The following is a 7,760-nucleotide window of genomic DNA, read 5'->3' as shown; positions in this document are numbered from 1 at the left end:
TACTACAAGGCTTCTTTCTGACCTGTGGCATTCACTAGCCTCCCCACTACTCTCTTATTTTCTCCAGCTCCTTGATTTCTAGGCCCTTCTGCTGCCTACCTGCCTGTGTCCAGTGCCTGTCCTGGTTCTAGGCAGTGCACTGGACTGTGGGAGGCAGGGAGGACCCACTCCAAGGACAAGCGCCTATGACCACTGAACACGTTTGATCTTTGAATAACAAAGCCAGACCTTTCCTTATTTAACAGATGGCTTGCAGCAGACACTTTGAAGTCTGTTTGAGACTGTTTGGGTCAGCTTTTTTGGATCTAATTGGCCCAAGCTTCAAATCCCCATTTTTGCCTCATCTCTGTGCCTTGGGTCCTGCCTGACCCAGTGTTGGGAAATAGCTCTGACTGTAGCCTTCCCTTCTCTAGCTTAGAGCTCCTTGACCTTCTGCCACCTGGAATTCTGGCACCAGCATGCTTTTCCCCGTCTCCTGAAACCCACATTTTTCCTGAAAGTCCCTCATTTGTGTTCACTGTCTGCAGAACTTGCTACTCACAGCAGGCCCTAAGGTCTGTACTACAGTAACTGTCACTTGTTCATCGTAGTCATAGACACTGGGTCTAGTGGTGCCTGTTCAACTAGCAGTCTTCAAGATCGACGAGTTCACATTCATGGGGGTGGATCTTGGGCATCTTCTTAAATCTCGAGTTGATTCTAAGTCAATCCCTGTTGTCCTCTGGCACACCAAGCCTCAGGGAGCAGATCGCATGGGAGACATCTGATGCTTATAATTCAGAGTGCCTGGTGTCCAGCCTGGACATTCCACCCTGGTCCAGCTTTAGCAGATTGTTTAATATCTACCAGATGATATCCCCTGAGTAACAGAGGCCTCAACCTGCTTTCAGGAAGATTGTCTAAGGCAGAGAAATGAGAAGACTCACAAGGAGAGTCACATGGTTGGTGCTTAAGTGATGCCCATGTGAACTATTGATTTGCACTTAGGCATTAAAAATAAGTTCATAGGGCTGGTGAGATGGCTCAGTGGTCTAAAGCACCTACTTAGAACAAGCTTAGCAAAGCACAGGTACCGCGGTTCAATCCCTCAGCACCACATGCCAGCCAGCCCCGCCACCTGGTGGGCTGAGCTGGCCCCACACACACACATAAATAAATAAATAAATAGTTCATAGCTGGGGAGATAACTCAGTGGCCTAAGTGCCTGCCTAGCAATTACAAGGTCCTGAGTTCAATCCCTGTTTCCAAAAATAAAAAAGTTGAATGTTTACACTGAAAAGGAAACAGTGTTTGGGGTGCTCTTTTCAGGGACAGTGGATGCTTCAGACTTGGTTCATAGTTCTATGGGTGCCCTAGAGCTAGAGGAGCTCCTACTGCACAAACCCTTTCATGCCAAATCCCTCTAGGTGGGAAGAGAAATTGAGAGCCACACAAGAACCACTCTGCTGGCCTGGGGCTGGCCCTTCAGCTATTGTTCTGCTCTGTATACTGCAGGGAAGCTTTCTGGGAATGTGACATCCCAGGACAGTGATATGAAAGGCCAACATCACTGAAACCTGTCCTCCCAGAACAGAACAGGCAGCTATGCCCCTCCCTCCACCTGACTCCACCACCAGCTTCATAATAAAGCTCCCAGCCAGAGTGCCAGCTTTCTGGGTATAGCAGAAGGAGGGAGTTGCCAGTCCTAGGGTGTGGATGTCATTGTGTTTCTTCCCAGCTGTGTGACTCTGAAGTGAATCTGTTCTGAGGCTCCAGCACCGCTCTGTTTAGTTTCCTCCTTTTTACCTGTCTTGGTTACTTTTCTCTTGTTGCTGAGACAAAATACCCAACACCCAGGATTAAAGAAGGAAAGGTTTTAGGTCCAGCCAGATAGCTCAGCAGATTAAAGTGCCTGCTTAGGTAAAGTGCAGCATGCTGGCCTCACCCCCAGGGTGCACTGAGATAGCAATCAAGACTTGGCATGGCCCCATGCTCCTGTAATCCCAGCGCTTGGCACTTGGGAGGCTGAATGACAGGAGTATCACTACAAGTCTAATCTGTGCAATGAGACTGTACTAAACACATTTTTTAAAGAAGTACTAGGGCCAGCCAGATATCTCGGCAGACTAAAGCTCCTGCTTAGGCAGAGCATAGCAACTAGAGTTCTATCCCTGGTGTGCTCTGCTGGCTCTACTCCTGGAGCACACTGAGATGACGATTGAGACTGGGCATGGTGGCATGCACCTGTAATCCCAGTGCTTGGGAGGCTAAAAACAGAATCACTATGTCTCTGATCTACATAGTGAGACCCTGTACACCCTGTAGACTCTGTCCTAAATTCATTAAAAAAAAATAAAAACTACTGAAGAAGAAAAGGTTTATTTAGCTTATAGTTTGTGGAGGTTTAAGTCCATAATCAGCTGGCTCTAAAGCAGAGTGGTACATGGAAGAGAGGCAAGTCTATAGCGATGGAAGGTAGCAAAAGCAACAAGAACAAAAAGCAAGATTCTTTCCCTTCCTTACATTGTATACAGGCTACACACCCTAGGGCAGGTGTAGCACTCACATCATACCAGCATTGGATCATAAATCAGTCATAAGCTCTAGAACCCCACCCATGACCACATGAGGCTTTTGCAGGGACATCTAGACACAGACCATAACATTCTGCCCCTGGCCCCCCAAAGATTCATGCACACCCCTTTATGCAAAAGACATTTTAGTCCATCTCGAAGAGTTACCAAGCCCTAACAGTTTCAGCATTGCTGAAAATTCTAAGGCCCATGTTTCCTCCGAGATGTAAGGCAAACTTTTAGCTATAAGCCCCTGTACAAATAAAAAGTTAAACATTTCCAACATTCAGTGGCACAAGATAAACCAAAGATGCAAACAAAGGATTGAGACCAAAGCAAGTCCAAAATCCAGGAGGGCAAACATTTAGTCCTATAGTTCCACATTCAGCATCTGAACCAATCTATGACAAATTGTGAGCTCCATGGGGCTCCACCCATATTGCACTTCTGGTGGTTGTAGCTCCCATAGCTTTTCTCTTGAGCCCACTTAGTTCCCTGCTTGCAGCTTTCCTCAGACAATCCATGTTCCTGGCTTCTCAAAACTTCTGGAGTCTCCACCACACCTTTTTCTCCACATTCACAACTTTACACACTGCCTTCTTGAGGGCACATTGCCTGGCCTTTTAAAAAACTCTCGCATTCTTCACACCTAAAACCAGTGCCATGTGGATGATGCCAAGGTCTGCTGCCACCTGGAACAGTACACATGCTTTTCTCTTTCTTAGCTGTAGGTGTCGAGTGCCTGGATCAGTGAGTAATTTGAACCTCATTCTAAGGAACAAATTCTCTGTGCCATCCCTGTCCTGGAATGTGGCAATCTGCAACTTTCTTCTCAAAGCAGTCATTCACCTTTGCAATTTTGAGACTGCAGAGGGTGGATACTTGCTTCTTCTTGTGATGCCCTCAGGCCATTTTTTTGATTCTCTGGTTCATCCTCAGCAATCAAGCTGTCTTCAGCTTTATCTTTGTAATCCACAATTTTACTGAAGCTTCCTTTCTGGCCAAACTCACAACATTTTAAATCATTCTGCTGGGCTCTTTGCTCTTGATTCTCAACATAAATCTGGCTAACTGGGGTGGGGAAGATAGTTTGACAGTCTAAGTGCCTGCCTGGCAAACAAGCACAAAGACCCAAGTTCGATCCCCACTACCTCATGCCATGCTGGTCCCAGAACCCTGGCCATGCTGTGCTACCCCCAAAACCCCAGTGTTGGGGAGGCTGAGACAGAAGGATCACTATGAGTTTGAACTGCGTAGTGAAACCCTGTATCAAGTTTTTAAAAATAAAACCTTTGTTTAAAAAAAAAAAATCCGGCTAAAAGGGCTGGGGAGATAGCTCAGCAACATCAGTGCCTGCTTGGCAAGAGGGAGGTCCTGAGTTCAATCCCTGGTACCAAAGGAAAATAAAAACAAAAAATTCTAGCTAAGGGCCCTCAACAATATCCAGGCAACTGCCTCATTCAACTGCCAGATTAATTTCTTCTACCAGATTAATTAGTCTGCGGCCCTTAATCTCGGTCTCAGGCAAAATCTCTGTGTCTTAGTTACTATTTTCTTGTTGCTGGGACAAATACCCAACACTCAAATTCGGGAAGGAAAGGTTTATTTAGCTCACAGTCACTGGTGGTCTCAGTCCATACTCAGCTGGCTCCAAGATAGAGTGGCACATGGCAGAGAACAGCCTTTCATGGTGGTGGCAAAAAACAAGAGCACAAAAGGAGGAGTAGCAGCAGCTCAAGCAGCTAGCTTCTTTCCTCCTTATATTGAAATGCAGATTACCTGCCCCAGGGCAAGTGCAGCATCCACACCCACAATAATCAATCACAAACTCCAGAAGCCACCCCAAGACTGCATGAGGCTTTGGTGGGACAACTAGACACAAACCATAACAATCTGAATATGAGCAAAATGCAGACAAGCTTTCTGCCAAGCCATAACACACATGGTCTAAAGCCCAACAACCAATGCAGTCCTTCTTCCCAGAAGAAAGCTCCCAAGCCTGGTCTTTACTGGCAATATTTCTATCAGCCTTCTTGTCCACTGAACTCTAGCCAGAATCTTCTATAGAGAACAGCCAAAGACACTCTAGTGCTTCTCTTTTAGGAGAAATCTACAAGCCTTTCCAAACACATCCCACAAGCCATTTCCAAAGGCTCTTGAACCACATGATCTGGCATAGTCACAGCAATGATCCCTTCTCTGATACCACATTCTGTATTAGTTACTTTTCTTTCATTGCTGAGACAAAGTACTCAATGCCCAGAATTTTCAAAGGAAATTACTTTGCTTGTGGGTTTGTGGAGATTTCAGTCCACACTCAGCTGGCTCCAAACCAGAGTGGCACATGGCAGAGGGCAGCAGTTCATGGTGGTAGCTCTTTCCCTTCCTTACATTGTATGCAGGCTATGAACCCTAAGGTGAGTGTACCACTCACACTCATAATCCCAGCATTGGACCATAAATCAGTCATAAACTCTAGAAGCCCACCCTATGACTGCATAAGGCTTCTTGGGGGACATCTAAACACAAACCATAACATTACCTTATGGAGCTCTTGAGATAAAATACAAATTTTCATGTGTGCAACCTAAGTTTGGAATAAAAAAGACCCAGTGTAATCCCAAGTGCTATTAATTTGTTGTACAACTCAAGGGAAGCTCCAATGCCCCATCCTCCAATGACCTTCGATTTGAGATATTTTTAAGAAGCATAGAGGAATGGCATCGAGAAACATTTCCATAGAGCCAGTGGCAAATGCAGTACATATCCAGAGGCTGATGATCTCAGGATGTCATCTTTAAAAGTCATTAAGGACTCAGAAGAGGCAAACTGTCCTCTGGTGTAGGGAGGTGTATAGTCTGGCCTTGCAGTGCAGGGTGAGAAGTCAGGTTGATTTCAGTTCAACAGAAACTGCCTTTCTTTGTCAGAGTCTTCCTCTGACCCCAGAAAAGTGATCAAGCAGAAGTAGGTGTCACCAGGGAAGCCAAAGGGATCCCCCGATGAACTTGAACATGAGCAAGAAGACCCCTGGGGGCTAGTCCACCTTCAGGATCTGACCACAATCTCTTGCCCTTGAGTCCATAGGTTACACCCAGAGCTTGAAGCCTCCGCCTCCCCAGCTATGTCCTTCTGAATGTCTTTGTGGGCACAGACTTGAGCCTGTATCCTCACCTTGTTTCGTTGTGGGTCCTGTGGCATCCCAGAGTTTCCTGGTGATAGAGTGGGGGCATCCTTGGGCCCTGTCCACTCCTCTTCCCTTCCTTCTCCTGATATCAGAGCCTGTGCTGTAATCCTTCTCAGGAGTGTCCCCGTATAGTGACCACAGCCTGAATGACTCTCAAGAGAGGGTCTTGTCTGGCTTTCCACACTCCCAAGATGCTAAGGTGTGCTGGTTATTTGTTCTTCCCAGATCATTCTCATGGCCTCTGTCCCATGCGAAGAGGAAGTCTCTGTGGACTGCCACCCTAGGGCTCTCTTGCCCCACTGACTTCTAGTTCAGCCAGTAGGAAGAAAGACATGAGGAATAGAGCATGTTTGCCTCATTTGCTGCCTGCTCCAGTGCTTCATCTCTGGTGGAACTGTATATCCTTGACTTGCCCCAGGGCCCCTCCTCTCCAGCACCAACTCTCACCAGGCTTCCTAACATCACTCCTCTACTTCTCCCTTCAGTTGTAGGAGTAGTGTTGTCTTCCCACAGTTGACAATCTAACGCTAACCTTCCCCAATCCACTTTTTAATGTCCAGTGATGCTTTACAAAAGTTTGCCAATTCAAATAGCTCCACAAGTAAAGGGGACCATTGAATTTTGGCAGCTGCTTAATGGAGAAAGGAAGGGCTATGAGTATGTCTGAATCTGAGGTTGGGAGTGGGCATGGTGATCAGCTGCAGGGCACAGATGTCTTTGGAAGTGAAAGATCTCCTCACAGTTCCAGCCTGTGCTAGATAACCAGCTATGGGCCAAATTCCACCCTCCACCCCCTGCACGCAAAAAGAAGCAGGAAATCTTTTCTTCTTCATAAAATATCTCACTTCTAAATGTACTTCAAATTGATTAATCACTCTGTGGCTCTAGCAAATCTGTCTGCAGGTCACTATAAGGTAGCAGCTTCTGCTCTCAAACTGTTGGCTCAGCATGCTCTGCCAGACCTTCCTTTCTGTGAACCCTCACAACTCTCAAAAGCTGGAAATGGCTTTTGTTGATTCTCTGCCTAAGCAAAATTCTTCTCCCTCAAGAAAAGAATGATGCTTCCTTTTCTCTGAAGTCTTCCCAAGGCCCCATGAAAAAATAGTACCTCCTTTCCCAAGACAGCCAAAGCACTTCATGGAGAATTCTGTTGAAATGCATGTCTTATCCCACTGGACTCTTTGCTCCTCCTTGAGTTGGTATGTACCCCAGGTCATCCTATGCCCATGTAGTGAGCTTCTCAAGGTTGAGAACATCTATCTGTTCTACCCATCTCTATAGCCCAAGCATCAAGTCCCACACCTAGGTATGCTAGGTAAAACAATGATATAACAAAAAGGATAAAACAATCATATACACTGGGATATAGTTCTGATCCAGTTGAAGATAGTGCATCAAAATGCAGAAGATGGTAAAAAATGAAAATACTGGGTTTTGTTTTAACCAACACAGGTCTCTGGAGGAACAGCCCCCAATATGGCTCTTGGTCATTGATAAGCACCTCACATCTGCTCACTGCTAACTACACCTTTCTTTCTCAAGCCTTGTAGAGTGGACTCATCTTTGTGCAACCCATAAAAAATGACAGACACCCACATCCATAGAAGAATATGTTGGGCTCAGAGCCATAGTGAGCCTGCTCCTTCAGGAATAAGGGAGTTGATTACAACTGAGGAAGCTATACAAAGACAATATTACGGTGCTCACATGGAAACAAAGCCAATGTGACCTACCCAACTAACACCCTAAGACATATCTCTAGACCAAAGTCTTTTGAGAGCCACTCTATAAAATTAAGAGAGAAAGCTGACCTGTCAAATGTAGAAATACTATCACAAGGACACAAGAACCAGAAAAGGCAATGTAAAACAGGGACCCCAAAGTAACCCCAGTAACTATCAACAGATCCCAAAGAAAAGAAAAGAGTCCTGAAAAAATTCAAAATAATGACTCTAAGGAAAGGCATTGAAATGCAAGGCAATACAAACAACTCAATAAAACAGAAAAAAATTCATTATACCAAT

Source organism: Octodon degus, unplaced genomic scaffold (genome assembly GCF_000260255.1).
Source record: "Octodon degus isolate 3935 unplaced genomic scaffold, OctDeg1.0 scaffold00058, whole genome shotgun sequence".
In the NCBI taxonomy this organism is placed as follows: domain Eukaryota; kingdom Metazoa; phylum Chordata; class Mammalia; order Rodentia; family Octodontidae; genus Octodon; species Octodon degus.
This window is presented reverse-complemented; position numbering follows the sequence as displayed.